Here is a 12,375-nt window from a genome sequence, read left to right as displayed (position 1 = left end):
AAAAATACTTTATTGATTTAAAAAAAAAAAGCCAAGCATCCTCTGAACTTTCTATGAGTCATAATCACTGATCACAGGTCACCAAAACAAAATAATAATGGAAGAGTTTGAAATATTGTGAGAATTACCAAAACTTGACAGAAACACAAAGTGACCAAATGCTGTTGGATAAATGATATCTATAGACTTGCTTGATGCCAGGTTGCCACAAACCTTCCATGTATAAGAAACACAATCCAAAAAGCACAATAAAGCAAAACACAATAAGACAAGGTATGATCGTACACTGTTAGCAGAAATATAAATTGATTCAGCCACTTTGGAAAAGAATATAGAAATTCCTCAAAAAAATTAAAAATAGATATACTGTATGATCCAGCAATCCCACTTTTGGGTATATACCCATAAGAAATGAAAATAGGATATCAAGGAGATATTTACAGTCCTATGTTAATTATGACATTATTCACAAAAGCCAAGGGAGGAATGAATAAAGAAGATATCATACATGCACATGCAATTAGAATTCAACTATGAGAATAAAGGAAATCCTGCCTTTTGCCAAAGGATGGATGGACCTTGAGGACATTAGTTTAGTGAGAAGTCAGAGAGAAAAACAAATAACGCATGATATCACTTAGGTGTAAAATATGAGAAGGCAAACTTGTAAAAACAGAAAGTAAAATATTGCTGGCAAGGGGCTTGGAAATGGACGAATAGGAGACATGTTAGTTAAGGGTAGAAACTTGCAGCCAGTAGTAAATAAGTCCTAGAGATCTAATGCACAGTGTAGTAACTATACACAACAGTATTGTATTGTAATAATCAAACTAGTAAAGAAACTAGGTCTCAATTACTCCCACCACAAAAAAAGAAATGGTAGTTATTTATGTGTTGTGGTAGAGGTGCTGTCACTACAATGGCAATTACATTACAATATATAAATGTACCAAATCAAAACATTGTACAACCTAAACTTATACAATGTTATATGTCAATCATATTTTAAAGAAAAAAAAAGGAGAAAAGAGGAAAGGGGAAAGAAGAACATCTGGAACCTGAATGGATGAAATGGTCCATGAACTGTTTGAAGAATAGTTAAGTCTAACATTCAATCGTAATTTGTTAATAGAACTGATTTTAGAAAGTACTCTGTATGTGCACACATGTACACACAATTGCCTATGTATGTGTGTGTGTATGTGAATGTGTGTTTAAATTAGGAAACAGGACTAAACCTTATTTTCGTTGATGTGGAAAAACAGGAACAACCAAGTTTATTTATTGATTCCATTTATTCATCCATTTAACAAATATGAATGAGGCACCTATAATGTTTCATGAAACTCAGTTCTGCAGGTTTTTAAAACCGATACGTATTGATCTAAGATGATATTGATTGTAAGGTACACCATTATTTTATGTAATACTACAAGAAAAAAAATGCTTCCAATTAGACTACAACTTTAACTGTAAGTTTGATCTCATTTTCAGAGATGTTAAAATGTGAAAAAAATGCGCATTTTAAGTTAAAATATAATAGTCCTTTATCTTTCAGGATCTGCTTGGAATAGCACATATTAGGTAGGTAGAGCTATCACATTTTAAGCAGCTGATGAAAAGGAAGTTTTCCAGAGGACACTGATAACTTGGATAGAATCAAAAACAGAAAAGCAGAAGAAAAAATATCCATACACACAAGAATATAACCAAAGCAAGAACATAGAGCTGGAGATGTCCCTCAGTATTCTCAGAAATATTTCCAAGTGTCTGATACTTTCTTTAATTCACAGAGTAGGGGTTTCAACCAAAAGCTAAGATATCTTTAGGAAATATAGGGAAAAGATATCCCAAAAGAGTATCACATGGAATCCTACTCTGCAGAATGTTTAAAAAGGCAATATTGTTTATCAAAAAAAGTTTGGAAAGGATTAAATTACAACAAAATTGAGAGGATTATTTATTGCAGTTTTCAAAACACTTTACATGCAAATGTATATTGTAACCAATATACCAAGGAGTAGTTTTCCCGGTTTTTAAAAAACTTTTCGTGATCATACACTAAATATTAACATATTTAGAATCTTTATTCCAGAAAACATCAAACTGTTAACCACTGATATAAAGTTTAACTAAGTAGTATTGTTCAAGTGGTATTTTATCCAGACATAAAATTTGTATATTAAAGTGGGGCTGCTTTGATTTAAGGCAAATAGAAGGGCTATAGGGAGAGAGAGGCAGTGCTTGGAGGTTAAGGCCATCTCCCTGCCCCCAGGAAAGCCCTTGAGTCCTCCCCAGGGACAGTTAAATTCTACAACTCAAAGTTTGGAATAATGCAACTTCTAAGGTTCCTTACAATAATAGGCTGAAGTTGCCTCCAAGTGATTCTTGAGAGCCAATTCTGCTCATATCTTCCCAACTCTACTCTCGATGATATCAAGTGTAGCATGAAATCAGCCATCATAGGAGCATTTATACCACAGAAATGGGCAAACACCACAAATCAGAGTTTGTTTCACCAGAAACTCAGTTTTCCAGAACACTACTGCTTGAGATTACGAGTCCAACCTACCACAAGTTTTTGAGGTGAAAGGGCAGAGATTGAGGATGCCGTCATGATGCCTTCCTTTGTCTGATTTCAGTCTATTAGACGTAAAGAGCTATCCTTACATGTTTTTGCTGCCAGGTTTTCTTCTCTTGCTTTCAACTTCTATGATGCTGAGAACTCATCAGGGGTGTTAGAAGTACAGAAAGACTTACCACATTCACATACACACATCAATATTTTCTTAATATTAAAGTATAAATAAGATCATGCATGAAGCAATTATATGAGATAGAAATTGTCATTATCGAAACAGCTAGGAATCATGACTTGGGGCTTTACCACAAATGTATTCTATCTTGTATGGTGTGCCATTATGATTGTCTTCTTAGACTCAGTCTGCTGAGGCTGTTATAAAAAATTCCATGGACTGAGCAGCTTAATCAATAGAAATTTATTTCCATCAGTGCTAGAGGTTGGAAGTCCAAGATCAAGTTTCCAGCAGAGTTTGGTTTCTGATGAGGGCTTGCTTCCTGGCTTATGAGTTGCTACCCCTCACACATGAAGAGGGAGAAATCTCTTTCTTTCTCTTCTTATAAAGCCGCAGGTTCTATGGATTAGGTCCCTACCCTTAAGACTTCATTGAACCTTAATTACCTTTTAAAGATTCTATTTCCAAATCAGTCCCACCAAGAGTCAGGGGTTCAACATATGAATTCAAGGCAAGGAGGGGACACAACTAGGTCCATAGAAAACTGCAAGGTCCTTGAAGAGAGAGCATAGCTTAGCCGTCTATATTTTAACAAATCACTACAGCATGGGATATGTTACAGCTGGTTAAATATATGGTAATTGAGAAAAGACGTTCCACTCCCCAATTTCCTATCTCCATGCTTACTGCTCTTTTCTAGGATTAGATAAACTTTGAGGGTAAAAGGAATGAAGACACAGAGTCCTACAGAAGGGAAGGATCTAGAAAATCAATTTTACTTACTTCCTGGCACAGAGTAGGAACTGAGTAGTATTGTTAACTGGTGGACTGAATGTCCTAGGTCATCCGCTGAGTGGGGACAACAGTTCTTAGGGATAATAGTTAAGTCTTACTTATTTCTGTTTTCATAGTGTTTAATACAGTACCAGGTTCAGGTGCTCAATATATTTTAGTCAATTAATTAATTGTTTGCACAAAAAAAATTGTTTGTGACAGCAGAGAAGTCCCTCTTACCCCCTTTGGTATAGTTAGGACATCTGTGCAATGGGAATAATAATGTCTTAAAGGCAGCAGACTGCATTAACCGATCTTTTAGTAAAATTTAGCACAGAGCTTTCTGCTTCTCATCATTAACAGAAGAAAAGATGATGTAGTATTGGAAGGAAGCTAAAGGGAAAGGCAAGTTTCTTTCCTTTTCCTGCATATCACAAAACTGTCTTGTTCCAGGTCTTTATTCCCTGCCCCTGTTCACTGCACTCTCAGAAGGTGTTTATGTGGTTATAAACTGACCAAAGAATGCTACAACTTAAGGTTAAGATGCTTTTATGCGACACAGGAAATAAAAGATAGAAATCGAAGTATATGTCTTCCTTGGACGATAAGGTTCTCAGCTATGATCTTGCCCAGAGTCTCCATGGCTGTGCATCAACCCATCCAGATGAAAAAATTAAGTGCCCTTGAATCACTGCAGTCTTTTGTTATGGCTCAGCTGGATGGTGGAGAATTACAATTGTGCTTACTACTTATACAGTATTGTGACACTCAGCAGACCAGCCTGACTTAATTTGTAATCTCCATAGCCACTCACCTGCAATTATATTAGAAATATCTTTTTTCTATCTATTCTCCCAAGAGCAAAACCTTTGGATTTCATTTGTCTTAAAACATACTGATTGCTTCCTGGGGCCCTTCAAGAAAGAATAAAACCCAACATAGCCCAGCAAGGGTTGTTTATAAGGGGTGCCATTTCCTCTCACTCCAGGTTGGGAGTAGCAGACAATTGAGAATCAAGAAAGCCTGTCAACTTTATTTAATTACAATGAAAAGAAAGAAAACCCACTTTAACATTTCTAATCAACAGGAGTCCAATGAGTCATGTTGGTTCCTGGAGTTGAGACACAGTAGGGCATTTTTGGAGCTAATTTGCTTCATTAATATTCAAAGGATGTAGATCACCCATATTTTCTAGGCAGCATGAGCCAAAAACGTCAGAGGTAAAGTTTTATTTTGCATGTGATGTTAGACAGATGTTCCACAACGGACCAACTATAGCATCTACTATAAAATGTCCATTGGAATAATTATTTTATTTCCTGCCTCAATCCCACTTTCAAAATGATCTGTAACTCTTCTAAGATTTCTCAAATTTTTAGACTTGACACTGATGCCACTAACACAATGGTGCCTGGCTTTGGCATAGTGGAAATCATTTGGCCTTTGGAGCCTACCAGCCTGGGTTCAAATTCAGGTCTATTCAACTTCCAGGTGATATTTTTGTAAAGATTCATTTATTTGACAGAGAGAGAGAGAGAACATGTGAGTGAGGCAGAGAGAGAGAGAATTCTCCAGCAGACCACCTGCTGAGCACAGAACCCAATGGCAGGGGCTAAATCCCACAACCCTGAGATCATGACCCAAGCCAGAATCAAAAGTAGGACTCTTAATGGACTGAGCCACCCAAGTGCCCCATTCCAGGTGATATTTTTAAGAAACAATTTAGTTAACTTGTCTTTGGTTCAATATTTTATAAATATTTGTTAAACACCTTAGTGCTAGGCACTAGAACAACAGGACAATTGAAGCATTATGAACCTCAGTTTCCTCATCTGTAAACTGGAAGTTCAATGTTCTGTTTCATAGGATGGTAGTGCTAATGAAATGAGACAGGACATAGAAGACACAGGGAGAATAGCAAACATGCAATAAATGGCAATTTTATCTCCTCCAGACCAGGATCATCCATACAGCTAACTACATTCAGGCATTTACTTGCAAAGTTGTGATTTGGGGCATGGAATTGCATACGAGGCTGAAAGATAGGGTTTCAGAGGCCAATCTATGGAGTACAGATCAGCAGAAACTCTGTGAGGGGGGAACCTAGATCTTGTCATTTGACATAACAAACAAAGTATGAGTCAATGCTAATTCTATAAGCAACTAGTCCTAAACATGGGATCTTACATATAGCATGAATTCAGTAAGGGTTTCATTAACAAGAATGACCCAACTAGAGAGAGTGAATTACATTCCTGCCTAATAATAATACTCTACACAATTTACAAAGACTTTCACATTCATTCAATTCCTACATGTTTATCTATACACGTATATCTATACACATGCACACAGATCTACTATGTTTAAACATAGTTCTAGGGACCCCTGAGTGGCTCAGTGGTTGAGCATCTGCCTTTGGCCCAGGGCGTGATCCCTGGATCCGGGATCAAGTTCCATGTCAGGTTCCTGGCAGGGAACCTGCTTCTCCCTCGGCCTGTGTCTCTGCCTCTCTCTCTCTGTGTCTCTCATGAATAAATAAATAAAATATTTTTAAAAAATAAACATAGTTTTAGACATTGGAATTATTTAGTAAAGAAGACAATGTCCCTGCCTTCACAGAGCTCATTTCTAGTGAGAAAAACAGACAGTAAACAAAACAACTAGAATGTCAGGTAGTGAATGATAAGGAAAGAAAATGAAATACTTCAGGTACCTCATACACTCCTGTCCCAGAGTCTTTTTGAAGGCAACTAAAAGAATATGAACAAAACTAAAGGAAACTAAATTAATATGATAAGAAAGAGAGGTGTGTGTTATTTTTTGACAAGATGGTCAGGAAAGAGGATCTCTGAGAAACTGTTGTTTAAATGAAATCCACAGACTAGGCTAAAATCTAGGGTAAGAACATTTTAAGAAAAGGGAACAGCAGAGCTGGGACCCCAAAGTGCGAACAATATTTGCATATTTGAAGAAGAGTAGGGTGATCTGTGTGTCAAAAGGGGAGGGAAAGTAGAAGAGAGGGAAAGAGTCGTGGAAGATAACATTCAGCCCTAGTAAGTCATAGTGAGAATTTTAGGTTTGATTATGGGATGTAGTAATAGCACCCAAGTGTGGCCCTAACAACTCATTCCCTCTTTGTTCACACATGTCATTCCTTGAATTAAGAGATGAAACTAGTTCTCATGCCCTTGCATCTGGGCTGGCCATGTGAGAATTCTGACTAGGAGTAGGTAAAGCAATGCTCTGGGACTTCAAGTCCAAGCCTCAGAAATACCAGCAGCTTTGCTTCCTTACTCCTTTTTTTTTTTTTTTTGATTTAGGTGATTTTCATCATGATCTGATTCCTGTTTCTCTACATCTTCTCCACTGAATATACATCACCTCTGCATCTGCTAGATGCAGATACATGCTCGCTTTTTAAAAAAATTTTTTACTGGTGTTCAATTTGTCAACATATAGAATAACACCCAGTGCTCATTCCATCAAGTGCCCCCCTCAGTGCCCATCACCCAGTGACCCCCCACCCCCTGCCCACCTCCCTTTCTACCACCCCTTGTTCATTTCCCAGAGTTATGAGTCTCTTATGTTCTGTCTCCCTTTCTGATATTTCCCACTCATTTTCTCTCCCTTCCCCTTTATTCCCTTTCACTATTTTTTATATTCCCCAAATGAATGAGACCATATAATGTTTGTCCTTCTCTGATTGACTTACTTCACTCAGCATAATACCCTCCAGTTCCATCCACATTGAAGCAAATGGTGGGTATTTGTCGTTTCTAATGGCTGAGGAATATTCCATTGTATACATATACCATCCATTCCTGATCAAAACTCTTCAGAGTGTAGGGATAGAGGGAACATTCCTCAGCATCTTAAAAGCCATCTACGAAAAGCCCACAGCAAATATCATTCTCAATGGGGAAACACTGGGAGCCTTTCCCCTAAGATCAGGAACAAGACAGGGATGTCCACTCTCACCACTGCTATTCAACATAGTACTAGAAGTCCTAGCCTCAGCAATCAGCTTCCTTACTCTGAGTACTGGGAGCATTTTCTCTTAGAGTTTAGCTGCAATGTCACATGGAGAGGTCACACGAGGAATTCAGTTGGTATGCTCAATAGCCCCAAACGACCTCCAGCTGACAACAATATCAACTTCCACTCATATGAAGGAGCCATCTTGAACATTCCATACCAAGAGAGCTCCCAGACAACCCCAGTCAACACAAAAAGGAGTAGGGGAACTGCCCAGTCAACCCACAGATTCATGGAAGATACTAAAATGGTATGTCTTAATTTATGAAATTCTGAGGGTAATTTGTTACACGATAATAGAGAACCAAAATAGATGAGAAGCCATTAGATATAAACTCCATTATAATATTTAATTAATTTTCTCATTCTCCCTAAGAAGTAGGCTTCAATAACAGGTATACCTTGGAGATATTGCATGTTCAGTTCTAGATCACTGCGATAAAGCAAATCAAACAAATTTTTGGCTCCCCAGTACCTATAAAATTATGTTTACACCATACTGTTGACTAGTAAGTGTGCAATAGCATGTCTAGAAAATGTACATATCTTAATTAAAAAACACTTTATTGCTTAAAAACGATAGCCATCATCTAAGCTTTCAGTGAATCATAATCACTGATCACAGATCGCTACAACAAATACATTAGTAATGAAAAAGTTTAAAAAACTGCAAGTGCTACCAAAATGTGACCCAGAGATACAAAGTGAGAAATGCTGCTGGAAAAGTCAGCCATTAGACTTCCTCAGTGCAGGGTTGCCAGAAACCTCCAGTTTATAAAAAGCACAATACCTTCAAATCACAATAAAGCAATAAAACAAAGTATATCTGTAACTCCTATTTTATAGGTAAAGATACGGAAGTTAAATATGACTTCCCAAAAGTCACAGCACAGCTAAAAGGCAGAGTCTGGCCTCAAATATAGGCCTTCTGTAGGGTTCCTTCCCTTGGGTATAGCTGATCATTGATCCAACAAAACAGAGCCACCTAAATTTAATGGACATAACGGGTAATTCCAGATGCTCCATTAATCACATTACTATATACCTAAATGTGCCTACTAAAGTATCTAAGATTTAAATTTAAAGCCAGAATTTTTCTACCATCTGCATCAGACTATTTAATACCCAGACTAAAATCACTCTGGGGATGTGAATATGTGAGATAATTGAAGACAATGTCTGCCAAATGCTTTGTAGCTGAGGGAAAAAAAATGAACAAATTCATGAATTAGCCTATGCTTATTCTGAAATTTCCAGACTCAGTATTAGTCATCTACATTAGGAACTTCCATCCTGAGCAGAGACTTCTTATTTGAAAATGTAAGTGAAGCTATTCCCAAGGGGGAGATGCAAGACTTGTGAAAATTAAAAGGTGTGAAGAGTAACTATATTTAGAAAGTTAGGTTAAGAAATCAACATTCAATTTGTTTGCTGAGAGGGTAAACTGAAAATAAATGCATGACTATATTTTCCTTCTTTCTAGTATACCAGGAAACACAGAGAAATATAAATGTAATTTCCACCACATGCACTGTGCTAACAGCCTTTAAAGTATTGCTCTTTTTTCTCAATACAGCATCTAGGTGCAGGGGACACTCCCATTACATGGAAAGTTGCCTAGTGCTTAGGGGCCTCAAAAAATATTCCTCTATTGAAAATGTCCCTCTTCCAAGACTCAGTTTCTTCATCTGTAGAATAAGGATATGGCCCACGAAGGTAAGCATGTACCTTTACTATTTTTACTTATTGTGGACATATTCCAGCATGACACTTTCCCTTTGATCCCAGACTCTACCTTAGACCCTTTTTTGAAACAGTACCTTGGTTATCGTACCAGTTACTCACAGTTGGCCCTTGAAAAGGGACCAGGTATCCTTTGCTAGGCAAGTACACCCTGCTCTCCAGTCTCTGAAATTTACAACTCCATGATCCCAAAACCATGGAAACCTTTAACATAAATTCTTCTTAAAATGTTGTCATTTTAACAAAAGAAAAATGATTTTAACAGCAACTGCACCAAACTACTCACCATGGACTGAGCTGGGTGATTAATTACTTAAGTACTAATTATCACTTCATTCTTCACTGCAGTGTTTATAGCATCTTCATATATTTAGCATGTAGAAAGCACTTTAGCTCTTTTGAATGACAAGGTGAGCAGAAGTGCCTCTCTATTAAAATTGTCTCTATAATTTGTGAGTCACAACAAGTCATGTTTTTATCTAGACTTGAGTCATCAAGCTAGAAAGTCACGATGTAAGAAATGGTGCCACTAGTTATAAAGGGGTGAGTGGCAGAGGGCAGAGGAGAATACTAGTAAATAAAAGCATAGCTTTGGAAACAGTATCAACTATATCCAAAACACTGTGTTAGGCCTTTAGAGAACTCAAATCAGAGTATGACAGTGTCGATTCTTCAGGAATCCATTGTCTACATGGATAAATACAAATACCAGTACTCATTGTGCTAAATGTCAGATAGGTAGCAGGATATACTGCAGAGATTTGGAGGAGAGAAAGGTTAATGTGGACTGGGGCTTGGGCAAAGAACTTAAAGACAACTCCCTGGAGGATAGTGGACCTATTTATATAACCTGTAGCATCTAGCTAAGTACCTGGTACATAGTTGATGCTAAAGAAACATTTGGAGGGACACTTGGGTGGCTGAGTGGTTGAGCGTCTGACTTCGGCTCAAGTTGTGATCCCAGGGTCCTGGGATTAAGTCCTGCATCGGGCTCCCCGCCGGGAGCCTGCTTCTCCCTCTGCCTATGTCTCTGCTTCTCTCTGTGTGTCTCTCATGAATAAATTTGAAAAATATTTTTAAAAAGAAACATTTGTAGAACTCAACAGATATAAGTTACAATTAGTCAAGTAAAGAAGAGTACATCAGAGCTAGGTACATAGCAAAAGCAAGCCAAGGGTGGTTGCTCTTGGTGAACTCTGGAACACAAAAGGTCAACCTGGAGGAGGTCCAAAAGTGAGCATAATAACTCTCTCCTCAAAAAATGTTACCTATGACACAAAAACACCTATGATACAGACTCCCATTTGTTACTCAAATTCCACTCCAACAAACTTTTACACCCTCCTCTGAGACAGCCATGGGATATCTCCCTTGGAATATCTCATTGAGTCCTCAAAGTCAAGTAGTCTAAAGCTCTTTTAAACTCCCAATCTGATTTTCTTTTCTTTAATATTGAGACGACCCTCACACCAGACTGGAAACTGTATTAGCATCTTCAACCACCTACTCCTCAGGCATATTCTTGCTGATTCTCCATCAGTTCCTTTTGTAGTTACCCATACCCTATTCTCACTGATAGTCCCCAATGGCACCCAAGGTTCATACCTCCCTGTGTCTCCTTTGATCAATTTTATTTGATTTCATTACCTCCAGCCTGGACTCACTGCAATCCCTCCTATCATATTAACCTCCCAACAGAAAAACTTGGATCATAGCATCTTTCATGCATGTACCTATTACTCTGAGTAAGCACCTACTATATGTCCAGCTCTGTTTTTTCTGATCACCACTCCCCCACACACATACACACAGAATCAGAAATAATTTTTCATTCTTCTTCCTTTGGATCACATTTACCTAATCTCTCCTTTTAAATCTGTGAGCTGTATTGACTATGTCATATAGTCATTGTCATATTTGACATGGTCATATTTGTCATGGTATCACCTGAAGCATCCTAGCACACAGCCTTGCATACAGCTGGTGCTCAATCAATGTGGCAAAAAAAAACTAAAATTAATGCAGGATGCCAAGACCATAGGTATTTAGCCTTCATTCTACAGGAATTTGAGAGGCCTTGAAGGCCTTAGGTTTATTAAGAGCCACCTGCCAGCCTAGGCATTAGGAAGATTATTCTGGCATCAACAGATAGGGTGATCTGAAGGAAAGAATCCTCTGAGTAGAAATAGCCTTGATTTTCTAAAGAATTGTGACACTTTAGGTGGAGGAAAATTGGTTAAGAGAAAATAATGAAAAACATAAAAATGAAAATTGAGAAAAAAAAGTCTATAATATATAGAGTATCCCAATAATTCTAAAAGATTACATGAAGTATGTTTCAGTTGTCTGTGGTAGTCAGGCAGAGTGGATAGTGTTAATATAAAACTATCTTAAATCTTTTCTGGGATAAGGAATAGTAAAAATAAATTAACTAACTATATGATAAAGGAAATAAGTCTTTGTTATGTCAAGATCTCTCTCTCTCTCTCTCTCTCTCTCTCTCTCTCTCTTTCTCATACTTTTATCATCATTATCATCTAAGGCTAGAAAAAGTAAATTTAAAAAGTAGTGTAGCTAAATTTATTTGCCCTGACCATCAGGTGACAGAAGCATATGTGAATATAGAAAGGATTACAGAAAATTCAAATAGAAAAGAGGTAAACTAAGTTCTGTGGATGTGCTCTAGAATGTATCCAGGTAAATTAGAAAGTTGTATGATCCTCATGGTCACATGAAATGTACACCAGGCCCAAAGCTTTCCTTATGATTGACCACAAAACTTAGCCCTATTTTCTAGGGAACTTGGCTGATATAAGAGTGAATGAAGAGGGCAGCCCAGGTGGCTCAGCAGTTTAGCACCGCCTTCAGCCCAGGGTGTGATCCTGGAGGCCCGGGATCAAGTCCCACATCGGGCTCCCTGCATGGAGCCTGCTTCTCCCTCTGCCTGTGTATGCTCCCCCACCCTCTCTCTCTCTTTGTGTGTGTGTCTTTCATGAATAAATAAAATCTTATTTTTTTTTAAAGAGTGAATGAAGATTCCCTCCAATATCCTAATATGAGTGAT

This window comes from Vulpes vulpes, chromosome 9, assembly GCF_048418805.1.
Source record: "Vulpes vulpes isolate BD-2025 chromosome 9, VulVul3, whole genome shotgun sequence".
Taxonomy (NCBI): Eukaryota; Metazoa; Chordata; class Mammalia; order Carnivora; family Canidae; genus Vulpes; species Vulpes vulpes.
The sequence above is the reverse complement of the archived record's forward strand: the minus strand, read 5'-3'. Positions refer to the sequence as shown.